Source organism: Sminthopsis crassicaudata, chromosome 1, assembly GCF_048593235.1.
Source record: "Sminthopsis crassicaudata isolate SCR6 chromosome 1, ASM4859323v1, whole genome shotgun sequence".
Classification (NCBI taxonomy): Eukaryota; Metazoa; Chordata; class Mammalia; order Dasyuromorphia; family Dasyuridae; genus Sminthopsis; species Sminthopsis crassicaudata.
Window position 1 is genome coordinate 624,740,779 of NC_133617.1, and position 14,801 is coordinate 624,755,579.

The following is a 14,801-nucleotide window of genomic DNA, read 5'->3' on the forward strand; positions in this document are numbered from 1 at the left end:
CTTCGTCGCTTTCCTCTCTCCCCCCAACCCCCTCGTCCAGGCCTACGGTAACCCAGAAGCCCCCGCGGGGCGGGATGCCAGCCTGGATGGGACAGCAGTGACGTCTCAATCAGGAAGCGGAAAGGAAGGAGGGGGCCGGCGGAGAAATGTCACCGGCTTAAAGGCACCAGGTGTTCCTGTGCTGCCTCGGCGCTCCCGCTCCGTGCTCACCCCGAGACGGCGGAGGCTCCCTCGGGTACTCGCGGACCTTTCGCCCGTTGACTCACGGAGTCCAGGCGGGACTGTCAGACAGGGCTCGGGGGAACACGCCGTGAAGGAGGGCCGAGCTGAGGATGGCGACCCCGGGGGCTTGCTGCGCCTGCTGAGGGAGCACGGTCGCCTCGGTGAGTGGGGACGGCAGCAATCGCAGGGGACGGTTCAGCCTGGTCTTCCTCCGGCCCTCGGAACGTTGGCCTGCGAGTCCCGGGAACCGAGTAGTGGCTCTGGGGAGGAGGCGCGCGGAGGCCGAGACGCTCCCAACCTCGGGCCGGGTGGGAGGCGGACCCCCGGTTCTGCGGAGGGCAGCGAGAGCTAGGATGCTGCTCCCTAGAATGACGAGCCTTCGCAAGGAAGCCTCACTACGCTGCAGCAGAGTGGGGGGGATGGAAAGAAACGAGGGGTCCGGAGCTCGCCCACTGAGGGTGCGGTCAGGGGAGGGGGGCGTCATTTGCCATTCACGGGCGCTACGCCAAAGATCGAGGATTTACGGGCTCTAAGTCCGACACTTCCTGTGCGGTGAGGGGTCGGGAAGGGCTTTGCTTAGCCCCTGGATGACCGAGAGCGAATTCCTGGGCTGTCGGAGCACCTGCAGCTGGGGGGCGGGCGCGCCCAATGGAGGGGGCGGGGAGGATGCTCTGTTCGCTTCCTCTCCTTCTCCGGCCAAAATGCGACATTCACCCTTAAGCTTTGGGTTACTCTTCTGGATTTTCCCGGAAAAATGGAGAGCTGAAAAAGCCATTCGTAGAATTACGACTTCATGCTCCTGCATATTTACTTGTTTTTGATAAAGTGTTTCTAAAGCGGATGTGGGTGGGGGAGGGGTTATCTTTTATTTTTGGAAAATGTTTGATCCCTGAGGCCATTATTTTGTCTGAAATTATTGGTGTGGTGATTGGGAAACAAAAGGAATTGTGAATGATTACTTGTAAATTACGTCGATGACCAATACTTGTGTTAGCTATTTTTATTTTAAGCTAGATAAAAGACACCAAGTTTAGTTTAATTCTGCATAGTTTGTTAAACTAAAAGTGGTTATATTAAGTAGATATCTTTATTATTTTCATTAAACTACCCCCTTACTCCTAACCTCCCTCCCCCTCTTTTTGGTTTATGTGGTTTGGGGGCTTATTTCAGAAGATTTGACTACTGCTTCACTCTACAGGGGCATTTAAATGTAATTCATTTCTTCTCCAGGAAAAGTTTATTTGAGTTCTACAAAATACTTGTCCAAACTAAGTGCAAATTAATTTTTTTTCCTCTATCCATTTCCTTCTCCTCTTTCTTTGCCTTGATGGTTGATTATTAACTAATTTTTCGTGGTCTTAAAATCTTGAGGTAAAAGAAAGATTCTATAAAGATTAACTGTTTTATCTGTGTTATCCATTTTTGATTCCTGGTTTTCTTTTTGCTGTTTAAAAACTATAGAATTTTTTTCTTCTAGTATTTTTGTGTTATTGTAATTTTATGATTAGAAACATTTTGTGTGCATTGTCTGTTATTCAGACCCTAAAACTTCTCCCACTTAAATAGGAATGCTGATGTACAGATTAGTAGAGAACTTAACACCTTGACAGCTTTAGAGAACAAAGTCCCGAAATAGTGAAACAGGTGTGCCACAGACTGCAGTGTCAGCATTATTACATTGATAAACCAATGCTTCGTGGGTTAATTTATTATGCATTATATTGGGTTCTGATCCTTTGTCCTATTTTTTTTCAATTTATTTAAGTTATTGTTACCTAAAACCATAATACCTTTTATCCATTTTGAACTCAGAGCTGTCATCAGCCCATCACTTTTCAGTAGATGGTTTCCACAAGCTTTAATTTTTCCTTAGATTTACTATCTGAGTAATACAGATTCTTGATAAATTTTAGGGTTTTTTTTTTTTTTTTTGTATTTAATCTCACTTCCTTAACACCTCATTTTGTATTTAGTCAGAGATATAATTCTTATTTCTATAAGGGATTATTATAAAGATACTCATTTGTGACCTCTAGGAGTGAGTTAATAATTACATTTAATGCCTTTATGCTGGGGTCTGCTTACCCCTTGGAACCTTGAAATAGAATTCAAAGTGACAGAAAATAAGACTAGTCTCTCTTGGAATTCATTCTATAGGAATATGTAAAGTGTAAGGTACTTTGAGGCAAAAACAGATAAACTGCTATCTGGAAGGAAGGCAGAGCACAAATGTAACAGAATAAGAATGGGCAATTACAGCTGACCACAAGTAGAATGAGTTAAAGGAACATAATAATATCAAAAAATCAAATATAATAAGAATTCATTTTAATAGAAATAATGGCACTGCTGTCAGACTTGAGATTGTGGGATTAGTAGATAGAAAAAGCTGCCAAGGTTGGTGCTGATTTATATTGGACTGACCCTGCTCAATTTACTTTATGTCCAATTCTCCAAGCATGTGTATTGGTTTCAAAAGTTTACACTTACAGAATTCTATATATTTTCACCACTTATCCTTTCCCCATTAGCTTTGATGATGTCATGGTGACATCATCTCTATTAATACTAGGATATAATCCTTTTAAATTCTCTCTTGGTTTTTACACAAAGAGGCAAAGGGATTGATATTATTTGTTTAGCTTGTGGATAAATGGCCAGTTACAATGTTGTATAATCTTAAATTTGGGGTGCCTAAGCAGAATATTCCAGAAACCATTACTTTTTGTTAAAAATTAAACATTCTCAAAGTAGATAGGACTTATTTGATTATTTAAAGGATAGAATAGTTATATGCCCTACAAAAAGCATATTTAAAATTGGCTGTCCTTTGTCTTTCTACTTTATTCTCATATGATGTTCACCATAGCCATTTTAAGTAGTTGAAGATTAACTAATCCAGAAAGTTTAATATTTCTTAAAGTTTAATAGTGTTCTTTAGACATCTGAATTCTTTCATCTTAACATTCTAATACTTAGGTTACTCCTATATCTTTTTTCTTAATTACTCTAGTTGGGGTTTTTTGAAACATCTTTAGCTTCTGGAGCCCCCCAGTATTTTAGCAATTTCTTAGGCAATTGATGCATGAAATAAATAGTAATTATTTAATGTTTGTCTTGAAGTATATTAAGAGCTTTCAAGTGAAGGTCACTAATCAGTTTTTTTTTTTTAAGTCATAAAGTAGTAAACAAAAGAAATAAATTGAAGTATATTAAGAGCTTTCAAGTGAAGGTCACTAATCAGTTTTTTTTTTTTAAGTCATAAAGTAGTAAACAAAAGAAATAAATTGAAGAGAGAGTTCTTTTAGTTAATTTTTGTTATAAAATACCATTTTTTTTCTTTATTATCTGTCTCTCCCAAACCTACTTAAATAGAATTAAGAGGAAAAAAAGGAAACCTAATAAATGGAAGCCCTTATTAAAACGATTTTATTGCCAAAAAACAAATTCCCTCTTTGACTGTGTCTGAAAATACATGTTTTCTGTATTTTGATTTGTCATCATATTGTCAAAAAGTATGTTTTCATCATTTTCTGGATTAGTGGTTTATCATTGTGTTGATTAAAGTTTTCCGACATTATTTTAACTCTACATTTTTATAGTAGGAAAATTGTTTTCCTAGTTGTCTCTATATATTCCATTATTTTTCCCCAGGTCTTTCTGAAACTGCCCCCTTTATGTTCTATTGCTTTTGAATACCACATTTTCATAAACCATTCTTCAATGGGAAGATAACCTTCCTATTGGAGTAGTTTCCAATTTGGTAAAGTTTACATTTTGGAGTTCCCATAAAAAGATGTTGCTATAAAGATTTTTGTATATAAAGGTCTTTTTTTTTTTTTTTTTTTTTTTTTCCCTTCTCTTTCTTTGATTTTCTTGGAGTATAGACCTAATAATAATGGTTTAGCTAGGTTAATAAGAATGTACATTTTCATAATTTCAGGGACAAAGTTTAAAATTACTTTCCAGAATGGCCAATCAAATCATAGTTCCTCCAACAATGCACTAATATGCCTGTTTTCCCATAGCTCCTCCAATTTTGTTATTTTTCTCTTTTGTTACCTGCTAATCTGGTGAGCTGGTTTAAAACTTGAAGTTGCGTTAATTTGCATTTCTCTAGTTATTACTAATATAGAGGGTTTGGTTTTTATTTTGTTTTGTGTTGGTTTTTATATATAGTTGATGGTCGCTTACATTTCTTCCTTTGAAAACTGCCTGTTTATATCCTTTGACCATTTAGCTACAATGGCTCTTATTCTTATAAATTTGAATCAGTTTGTTGTAAATCTTGTTTATAAGACTTTTAGAGAGAAATTATTTAGACATAATAACAATAGTTTCAAATTCTCAAATAATTGCAATTATTTATTTGGAACTTTGATTTTAATGAAGTGGGGAATTCTGTCTATCAATACACATTAACAGCTATTCTGAAATTTGTAGATTTACAAGATTCTTTTTTTTTTTTTAAATTTTTATTTTATTTTATAATTATAACATTTTTTTGACAGCACATATGCATGGGTAATTTTTTACAACATTATCCCTTGCACTTACTTCTATTCAGATTTTTTCCCTTCCTCCCCCAACAGCAGTCTTATATATGTTAAATATATATGTTATATATGTTACAGTATATTCTAGATACAATATATGTGTGCAGAACCGAATTTTTTGTTGCACAGGAAGAATTGGATTCAGAAAGTAAAAATAACAGTTTACATTCATTTCCCAGTGTTCCTTTTCTGGATGTAGCTGGTTCTGTCCATCATTAATCAATTGGAATTGGATTAGCTCTTCTCTATGTTGAAGAAATCCACTTCCATCAGCATACATCCTCATACAGTATCATTGTTGAAGTGTATAATGATCTTCTGGTTCTGCTCGTTTCACTCAGCATCAGTTGATGTAAGTCTCTCCAAGCCTCTCTATTTCTCCTGTTGGTCATTTCTTACAGAACAATAATACTCCATAACATTCATATACCATAATTTACCTAACCATTCTCCAATTGATGGACATCCATTCATCTTCCAGCTTCTGGCCACTATGAAAAGGGCTGCCACAAACATTTTGGCACATACAGGTCCCTTTCCCTTCTTTAGTAGTTCCTTGGGATATAAGCCCAGTAGTAGTATGGCTGGGTCAAAGAGTATGCACATTTTGATAACTTTTTGGGCATAATTCCAGATTGCTCTCCAGAATGGTTGGATTCTTTCACAACTCCACCAACAATGCATCAGTGTCCCAGTTTTCCCACAGCCCCTCCAACATTCATCGTTATTTGTTCCTGTCATCTTAGCCAATCTGACAGGTGTGTAATGATACCTCAGAGTTGTCTTAATTTGCATTTCTCTGATCAATAGTGATTTGGAACACTCTTTCATATGAGTGGAAATAGTTTTAATTTCATCATCTGAAAATTGTCTGTTCATATCCTTTGACCATTTATCAATTGGAGAATGGCTTGATTTCTTATAAATTAAAGTCAATTCTCTGTATATTTTGGAGATGAGGCCTTTATCAGAACCTTGTAACTATAAAAATTTTTTCCCAATTTGTAACTTCCCTTCTAATCTTGTTTACATTAGTTTTGTTTGTGCAGAAACTTTTTAATTTGGTGTAATCAAAATGTTCTATTTTGTGATCAATAATGTTCTCTAGTTCTCCCTTGGACACAAACTCCTTCCTCCTCCACAAGTCTGAGAGGTAAACCATCCCATGTTCCTCCAATTTATTTATGATTTCGTTCTTTATGCCTAAATCTTGGACCCATTTTGATCTAATCTTAGTATGTGGTGTTAAATGTGGGTCCATGCCTAGTTTCTGCCATACTAATTTCCAGTTTTCCCAGCAGTTTTTGTCAAATAATGAATTCTTATCCCAAAATTTGGGATCTTTGGGTTTGTCAAAGATTAGATTGCTATTTTTATTCACTATCTTGCCCTGTGAACCTAACCTATGCCACTGATCAACTAGTCTATTTCTTAGCCAATACCAAATGGTTTTGGTGACTGTTGCTTTATAATATAGCTTTAAATCAGGTACACTTAGACCACCTTCCTCTGACTTTTTTTTCATTAGTTCCCTTGCAATTCTCGACCTTTTATTCTTCCATATGAATTTTGTTGTTATTTTTTCTAGGTCATTAAAATAGTTTCTTGGGAGTCTGATTGGTATAGCACTAAATAAATAGATTAGTTTGGGGAGTATTGTCATCTTTATTATATTCGCTCGGCCTATCCAAGAACACTGAATGTCTTTCCAATTATTTAAATCTGACTTTATTTTTGTGGCAAGTGTTTTGTAATTTTGCTCATATAATTCCTGACTCTCCTTTGGTAGATATATTCCCAAATATTTTATACTATCGACTGTTATTTTGAATGGAATTTCTCTTTGTATCTCTTGCTGTTGGATTGTTTTGGTAATGTATAAAAATCCTGAGGATTTATGTGGATTTATTTTGTATCCTGTGACTTTGCTAAAATTCTGAATTATTTCTAATAGCTTTTTAGCAGAGTCTTTGGGGTTCTCTAAGTATACCATCATGCCATCTGCGAAAAGTGACAATTTGATTTCTTCATTTCCTACTCTAATTCCTTGAATCTCTTTCTCGGCTCTTATTGCCGAGGCTAGAGTTTCTAGTACTATATTGAATAGTAATGGTGATAGTGGGCAACCTTGTTTCACTCCTGATCTTACAGGGAAAGGTTCTAGTTTATCACCATTACATATGATGTTTACTGAAGGTTTTAAATATATGCTCCTTATTATTTTAAGGAATAATCCATTTATTCCTATACTCTCGAGCGTTTTTAGTAGGAATGGATGTTGGATTTTATCAAATGCCTTTTCTGCATCTATTGAGATGATCATATGGTTTTTATTAATTTGATTATTAATATGGTCAATTATACTAATAGTTTTCCTAATATTAAACCAGCCCTGCATTCCTGGTATAAATCCCACTTGGTCATAGTGTATTATCCTGGGGATGATTTTCTGAAGTCTATTTGCTAATATCTTATTTAAGATTTTAGCATCAATATTCATTAAGGAAATTGGTCTATAGTTTTCTTTCTCAGTTTTCGATCTACCTGGTTTAGGTATCAGTACCATGTCTATGTCATAGAAGGAATTTGGTAGGACTCCTTCAATCCCTATTTTTTCAAATAGTTTACATAGCATTGGAGTTAGTTGTTCTTTAAATGTTTGGTAGAATTCACCTGTAAATCCATCTGGTCCTGGGGACTTTTTCTTAGGAAGTTGGTTAATAGCTTGGTCTATTTCTTTTTCTGAGATGGGACTATTTAGACTACTTCTTCCTCTGTTAATCTGGGCATAAAGTTGAGCAAAGTAGCTCCTAACTATTGTTCTAATTTCCTCTTCATTAGTGCTGAGTTCACTCTTTTCATTTTCAAGACTATCAATTTGCTTTTTCTCTTTCCTTTTTTTAATCAGGTTTACTAAGGGTTTGTCTATTTTGTTGGTTTTTTCATAAAACCAACTCTTAGTTTTATTAATTAATTCAATAGTTTTTTTACTTTCAATTTTATTAATCTCACCTTTTATTTTTTGAATTTCAAGTTTTGTGTTTGTCTGGGGGTTTTTAATTTGTTCCTTTTCTAGCAATTTTAGTTGTAAGCCCAATTCATTGGCCCTCTCTTTCTCTATTTTATGCAAGTAGGCCTGTAGAGATATAAAACTTCCCCTTATTACTGCTTTGGCTGTATCCCACACATTTTGGTATGATGTCTCATTATTGTCATTTTCTTGGGTGAAGTTATTAATTATGTCTATGATTTGCTGTTTTACCCAATCATTCTTTAGTATAAGATTATTTAGTTTCCAATTATTTTTTGGTCTATTTTCCCCTGGCTTTTTATTAAATGTTATTTTGATTGCATTATGGTCTGAAAAGGATGCATTTACTATTTCTGCCTTACTGCATTTGATTTTGAGGTTTTTATGCCCTAGTATATGATCAATTTTTGTATAGGTTCCATGAACTACTGAGAAGAAAGTATATTCCTTTCTGTCTCCATTTAGTTTTCGCCAAAGATCTATCATATCAAACTTTTCTAGTATTCTATTTACCTCTTTGACTTCTTTCTTATTTATTTTGTGGTTTGATTTATCTAATTCTGAGAGTGCAAGGTTGAGATCTCCCGCTATTATAGTTTTGCTATCTATTTCCTCTTGCAGCTCTCTTAATTTCTCTTTTAAGAATTTAGATGCTGCACCACTTGGTGCATATATGTTTAATATTGATACTGCTTCATTATTGATGCTGCCCTTTAGCAGGATATAATGCCCTTCCTTATCTCTTTTAATTAGATCAGTTTTTGTTTTTGCTTGATCTGAGATGAGGATGGCTACTCCTGCTTTTTTGGTTTTGCCTGAAGCATAATAGATTCTGCTCCACCCTTTTACTTTTAGTTTGAATGTCTCACCCTGTTTCAGGTGTGTTTCCTGTAAACAACATATAGTAGGATTCTGACTTTTAATCCAGTCTGCTAACTGCTTCCTCTTTATGAGGCAGTTTGCCCCATTCACATTTATGGTTAGAAGGACTAATTCTATATTGCTTGCCATCCTATTAACCCCTGCTTATGCTTTTCCCCTTTCCTTCCCTTTTACCCTCCTATCCAGTATTAAACTGGTGAACACCACTTGCTTTTCACAGCCCTCCCTTTTTAGGATCCCTCCCCCACCTTAAAGATCCTCCCCTTATTTTACCCCTTTTCCTCGAAATTACTGTATTCCCTTCCCCTTAGCTTACTCCTTCCCTTTCACTTTTCAATGAAGTGGAAGAAGTTTCACCATAAATCAAATATGTCTATTGATACACGCTATGTTCATCTCCCTCCTTTCTTTCTCTCAGATATAATAGGTTACCTTTGCCTCTTCATGAGATGTAGTACCACCACTTTACACTTTTTTATGATATAATCTCCTTTCCACCTCTAGTTTCTAAGACAAATTGTACATATGTTCTTTACATATTTTTTTGACAGAAGTATAGTTCTCAAGATTTCTTTTTACCTTTTTAGAAATCTCTTGAGTTCTGTATTTGAAGATCAAACCTTTTATGTATGTCTGGTTTTTTCATCAAAAATAGATGGAATTCATTTATTTCGTTAAATGTCCATCTTCTTCCCTGGAAAACGATGCTCATTCTTGCTGGGTAAGTTATTCTTGCCTGCATACCAAGTTCCTTAGCCTTTCGGAATATCATGTTCCAGGCCCTGCGTTCTTTTAATGTGGACGCTGCTAGATACTGGGTTATCCTTATTGTGGATCCTCCATATCTGAATTGCTTTTTTCTAGCAGCTTCCAATATCTTTTCCTTTGTCTGATGGTTCTTGAACTTGGCCACTATATTTCTTGGCGTTTTGATTTTAGGGTCCCTTTCAGTAGGTGATCGATGAATTTTTTCAATGTCTATTTTACCCTCTGTTTCCAGAATGTCTGGGCAGTTCTCTTTGATAATTTCCTCGAAAATGGTGTCCAAGCTCTTTTTTTCCTCCCATTTTTCAGGGAGTCCGATTATTTTCAAATTGTCTCTCCTGGATCTATTTTCCAGGTCTGTTGTCTTTCTGGTAAGGTACTTGACATTCTTTTCAATTGTTTCATTTCTCTGGTTTTGCTTGACTCCCTCTTGGTTTCTCCTTGAGTCATTCATTTCTACTTGCTCCAGTCTAATTTTCAATGATGTATTTTCTTCACTCACTTTTTTTATATCTCTTTGTAATCGTCCAATTGAGTTTTTATCTTCTATGGAATTTTTTTCCATTTTATCCATTTTATTTTTTAGAGAGCTGATTTCTTTTTCCAGCTCACTAATCCTGTTTTCCTTGGAGTTGTTTACCTTCTCCAGCTCACTAATCCTGTTTTCCTTGGAGTTGTTTACCTTTTCCAGCTCACTAATCTTGTTTCTCAATGATTTGATTTCTTTATCCACTCTGTCTTTGAATGCATGGGATGACTTCTCCAGGCTCTCTTGCCAAGCTTCCCTTTCCTTTTCCCATTTCTCTTCCAGCTCTCTTGAGAGCCTTTTTGATTTCCTCTATGAGGTTCTTTTGTATTGAGGAGCAGCTTATATCCCTCCCAGGGGATACATCTGGGGACAGTCTGTTCCTAGTCTCCTCAGCATTTGAAGTCTGCTCCCTCTCCACACAGAAGCTGTCAATGGTTAGAGCCCTTTTGAATTTTTTGTTCATTTTGTCAGAGTAGGAATCAAAGAAAACAAACTGACAAGAGAAACAATTGGTCTGTTTTGGGGGGGATGGGGCTGGATGGTATTAATGGGCTTCCTCTACAGACTGGGGGTAGGGCAGCAGAGAGCCACTAACAGAACAGCAATGACTGTACTGAGTCTGCGCTCTGAGGCTCTGAGAATGCACCGAGTCAGTCCAGGTGGGGGTTGGGGGTGGCCGGGCTCTGAGAGACGCTGGCTTTCTGGGGTTTTAATCTTCACCTCCGGTGTTTATACCCTCTCCACTGCTCCTGGCTTGCTGCCAAGATGGAGTATCCACACTGGGGAAAAAGTCTTTTTGCAGAAATGGCAGAGATCACACCCCTCCCCCTCTGGTCTGAGCTGTGTGAGCTGCCTGTCTTGCTCTGGCTGCCTGCCCTCAGTCTGCACCCAGTCTGATTGACCCTCCCCCGAGCAAACACAGACCTTTTCTGGCGACTTTCAAGGATATCTTCTCTTGGTGATTATTTGTGGATTTCTTTCTGGGTCAAGCATTAAGTCAGAGGCTTGTCATGAAGTAAGTTCTGAGAGAAAACGAGGAGCTCAAGCAGCTGTCTGCCTCCATGCCGCCATCTTGGCCGGAAGTCCCGCTTTACAAGATTCTTGCCCAGGGTTGTACAGCTAGTGTATCTCAGAAGATGGGCTTGAACCCAATTCTTTCTGGTTCTTCAACCACATGCCTTTTCACCTTTGTAGGTATGGAGGAACTCTAATTGGCTCAGTGAATAGAGTACCAGGCCTGAAGTCAGGCAGACTCATCTTCCTGAGTTCAAATACAGCCTCAAACACTTACTAACTGGGTAACTCTGGGCAAGTCACTTAACCCTGTTTGCCTCAATTTCCTCATCTATAAAATGAGTTGGAGAAGAAAATGGTAAATCACTCTAGTATTTTTGCCAAGAAAATCCCAAATGGATCACATTAAAGGCAAGAAAAATTTAAAGCTATTTTGAAAGTGCTACTGACCTATCTTTGAAACAAGGCAATGATTTAGCTGTGGTATCAAATGCAAATAGAAAAGGAGGCTAGTAATACTTAAGGATTCCTTCAAGCCACATATTGACTTAGTTTTAAAGTGTTATGTTATCTGTTTTATTTATTTTAACTATTTTTCAATTACATTTTAATCTGGTTTAGGAATTATTGCTGGTGCTTGGATAGGTTTCACATCTCTGATTTAGATGATTATTTAAAGTTCAAACTTCTAAAGTAATTTTTGTCTCTGTTACTTCCCTAAAATCATTCTATAACCTTAGCTGTCTGTCCCTCTGAACTGAGCTGCCTCCAAGAATGACATTGTCTCCTGATTCCGTACCTTTAACACAAACTGTGTCATGTACTTTCCCTCTTCTCCTTTGCCTCAAATCAAATGTTACCTCCATGTGGAAGCACATACCAATACCTAGATTTTTGGTTCCCACCTTGTGCTGTCACTGTACATAAGTAAAGTTTGTGGTGCCCATAGCTGTGGACATGTATTATACTCTTCCCATTCCTTTCCTTTGGGGTAGGAGCTTTCTTATTTTTGTTTTGTATGCTAGCAGTTAGCACAGGGCAGCTGTTGGGGCAGTGTGGGAAATGCTGGGCCTACTTAGGTTGACCAGAGTTCAAATTTGGCCTCACATGCTTATTAGTTGTGTGACCTTGGGCTAGTTATTAACTTCTTCCTTAGGTTCTTCAAGAGTAAAATGGTTTTTACATCTTCCATACTTTTTGTGAGGGTCAAATAAAATAATACTTATAAATTGTAAAAGCATATAGCATAGTATCTGGCCTATAGTAGGCACTTAATAAGTACTCTCTTACTCTTTTTGTGCTTGATAATTCTGATTAAATATGTTCTGTAGTATTCCTGGTCCTTGGTTGATCCTCCTTTGTGATCCTGATAAAATTACTTCACTTTTCTGAAGATATTTCCCATTCTGTAAAATAAGGGAGTTGGAGCAGATAAGAATCTGAATTGCTTGCTCTCACCACATACCATTTCTAAAGATGGTTTAGAGAGCAAGAGATTAGTAATCATTTTAAATGAAGTTCCAGGAGCATCTTGATGGTATACAAAGGAAATAGTATGGATAAACATCTAGAGCCAAGTGAAAGAAGCATATTGATTTCACTTGTTATCAAGATGAGCAGAGTTTCTTTAATAGCAGAGAGCTGCAGGAATGTCTAAACTTGCAAACTTGGTAGGCTTTATAAGTAAAATTTGACAAAAGCAGTTTCAAGGCTGTGATATCTGGGAGTTCACTTTTGGAAGTAAAGTAGATGAGAAGCTTAAGCAGGGAGAAATAGAGAATTAGAAGTAATGTTAGGAAATTTTAATTCAAGGCAAGGCTTTTTTTTTCTCAATTAATTTTTTAAAATAATTTTATAATTATAACTTTTTTTTGACAGTACATATGCATAGGTAATTTTTTACAGCATTATCCCTTGTACTCCCTTCTGTTCCGAATTTTCCCCTCCTTCCTTCCACCACCTCCCCTAGATGGCAGGCATTCCCATACATATTAAATATCTTATAGTATATCCTAGGTACAATATATATGTGCAGAACCGAATTTTGTTTCTGTTGTTGTTGTTGCAAAGGAAGAATTGGATTTGGATGGTAAAAATAATCTGGGGAGAAAAACAAAAAATGCTAACAGTTTACACTCATTTTCCAGTGTTCCTTTTCTGGGTGTAGCTGATTCTGTCCATCACTGATCAATTGGAATTGGATTAGCTCTTCTCTATGTTGAAGATATCCACTTCCATCAGAATACGTCCTCATACAGTATCATTGTTGAAGTGTATAATGATTCCTAGTTCTGCTCGTTTCAATCAGCATCAGTTGATGTAAGTCTCTCCAAGCCTCTCTGTATTCCTCCTGTTGGTCATTTCTTACAGAACAATAATATTCCATAATATTCATATACCATAATTTACCCAACCATTCTCCAATTGATGGGCATCCGTTCATTTTCCAGTTTCTAGCCACCACAAAAAGGGCTGCCACAAACATTTTGACGCATACAGTCCCTTTCCCTTCTTTAGTAATTCCTTGAGATATAAGCCCAGTAGTAGCACTGCTGGATCAAAGGGTATGCACAGTTTGATAACTTTTGGGGCATAATTCCAGATTGCTCTCCAGAATGGTTGGATTCATTCACACCTCCACCAACAATGCATCAGTGTCCCAGTTTCCCCACATCCCCTCCAACATTCATCATTATTTGTTCCTGTCATCTTAGCCAATCTGACAGGTATGTAGTGGTATCTCAGAGTTGTCTTAATTTGCATTTCTCTGATCAATAGTGATTTGGAGCACTCTTTCATTTGAGTGGAAATAGTTTCAATTTCTTCATCTGAAAATTGTTCATATCCTTTGACCATTTATCAATTGGAGAATGGCTTGATTTCTTATAAATTAGTCACTTCTCTGCATATTTTGGAGATGAGGCCTTTATCAGAACCTTTAACTATAAAAATGTTTTCCCAATTTGTTACTTCCCTTCTAATCGTTTGCATTAATTTTGTTTGTACAAAAGCTTTTTAATTTGATGTAATCAAAATTTTCTATTTTGTGATCAATAATGATCTCTAGTTCTCCTTTGGTCACAAATTCCTTCCTCTTCCACAAGTCTGAGAGGTAACTATCCTATGTTCCTCTCATTTATTTATGATCTCGTTCTTTATGCCTAAGTCATGGACCCATTTTGATCTTATCCTAGTATGTGGTGTTAAATGTGGGTCCAAAGACAAGGCTTTTTTGCTCAGTTGTTAACTTTTATTGAAAGTTTTATTCTATTTTTTTCCCTTAAGAAATATCTGCTATGAATATGGCTGTCTGGAGGAGCAAGGGGGAAAGTACAAGAAAACATTCTGGTCATGTTTAAAAAAAAAATCAAAAAGAAATCAATAAACATGTAAAGACTTAACATTTAAGTTAAAAAAAATTAAACTTGAGAAGTACTCTGACTATCTTTTTTTCCCTTTTCATATAACAAATATTTGAGACATAGAAAACTGAAGTAATATACCCATACAAGTAATTTTGCTACAATGATATTTTGTTATTTTAGTCTTAACATTTCTTTAAATTCTTAGCTGTAATTTAATAGAAAAAAAACCTAGAATTAAGTTTAAGCATAATTGAAAATGTATTTATTTTATATAGGCAGCTAGCTGCCACAGTGGAGAGAGCTTTAGTTCTATGATTAGGGCCTTGAGTTCAAATTTGCCTTAGATACTTAGTAGATATGTGAATCTAGGCAAGTCATAACCTCTTTCTTCCTTAGTTTTCTCAAATGTAAAATGAGAATAATAATAACACTTGTCT

At 36.5% G+C, this 14,801-nt stretch overlaps 1 protein-coding gene across 2 annotated transcripts in view; it reads left to right on the plus strand.

Moving 5' to 3' along the window:
• Positions 1-112: 112 nt before the first annotated feature.
• LMBRD2 (LMBR1 domain containing 2) overlaps positions 113-14,801 on the plus strand; it is a 79,494-nt gene continuing 64,805 nt past the window's right edge. The window contains exon 1 of one of the 2 annotated variants that reach the window (XM_074282654.1): positions 113-383. The gene's annotated coding sequence lies outside the window, so the exon portion shown is untranslated. The remainder of the gene's footprint in view (positions 384-14,801) is intronic. The other variant, XM_074282655.1, reaches the window with a different exon arrangement.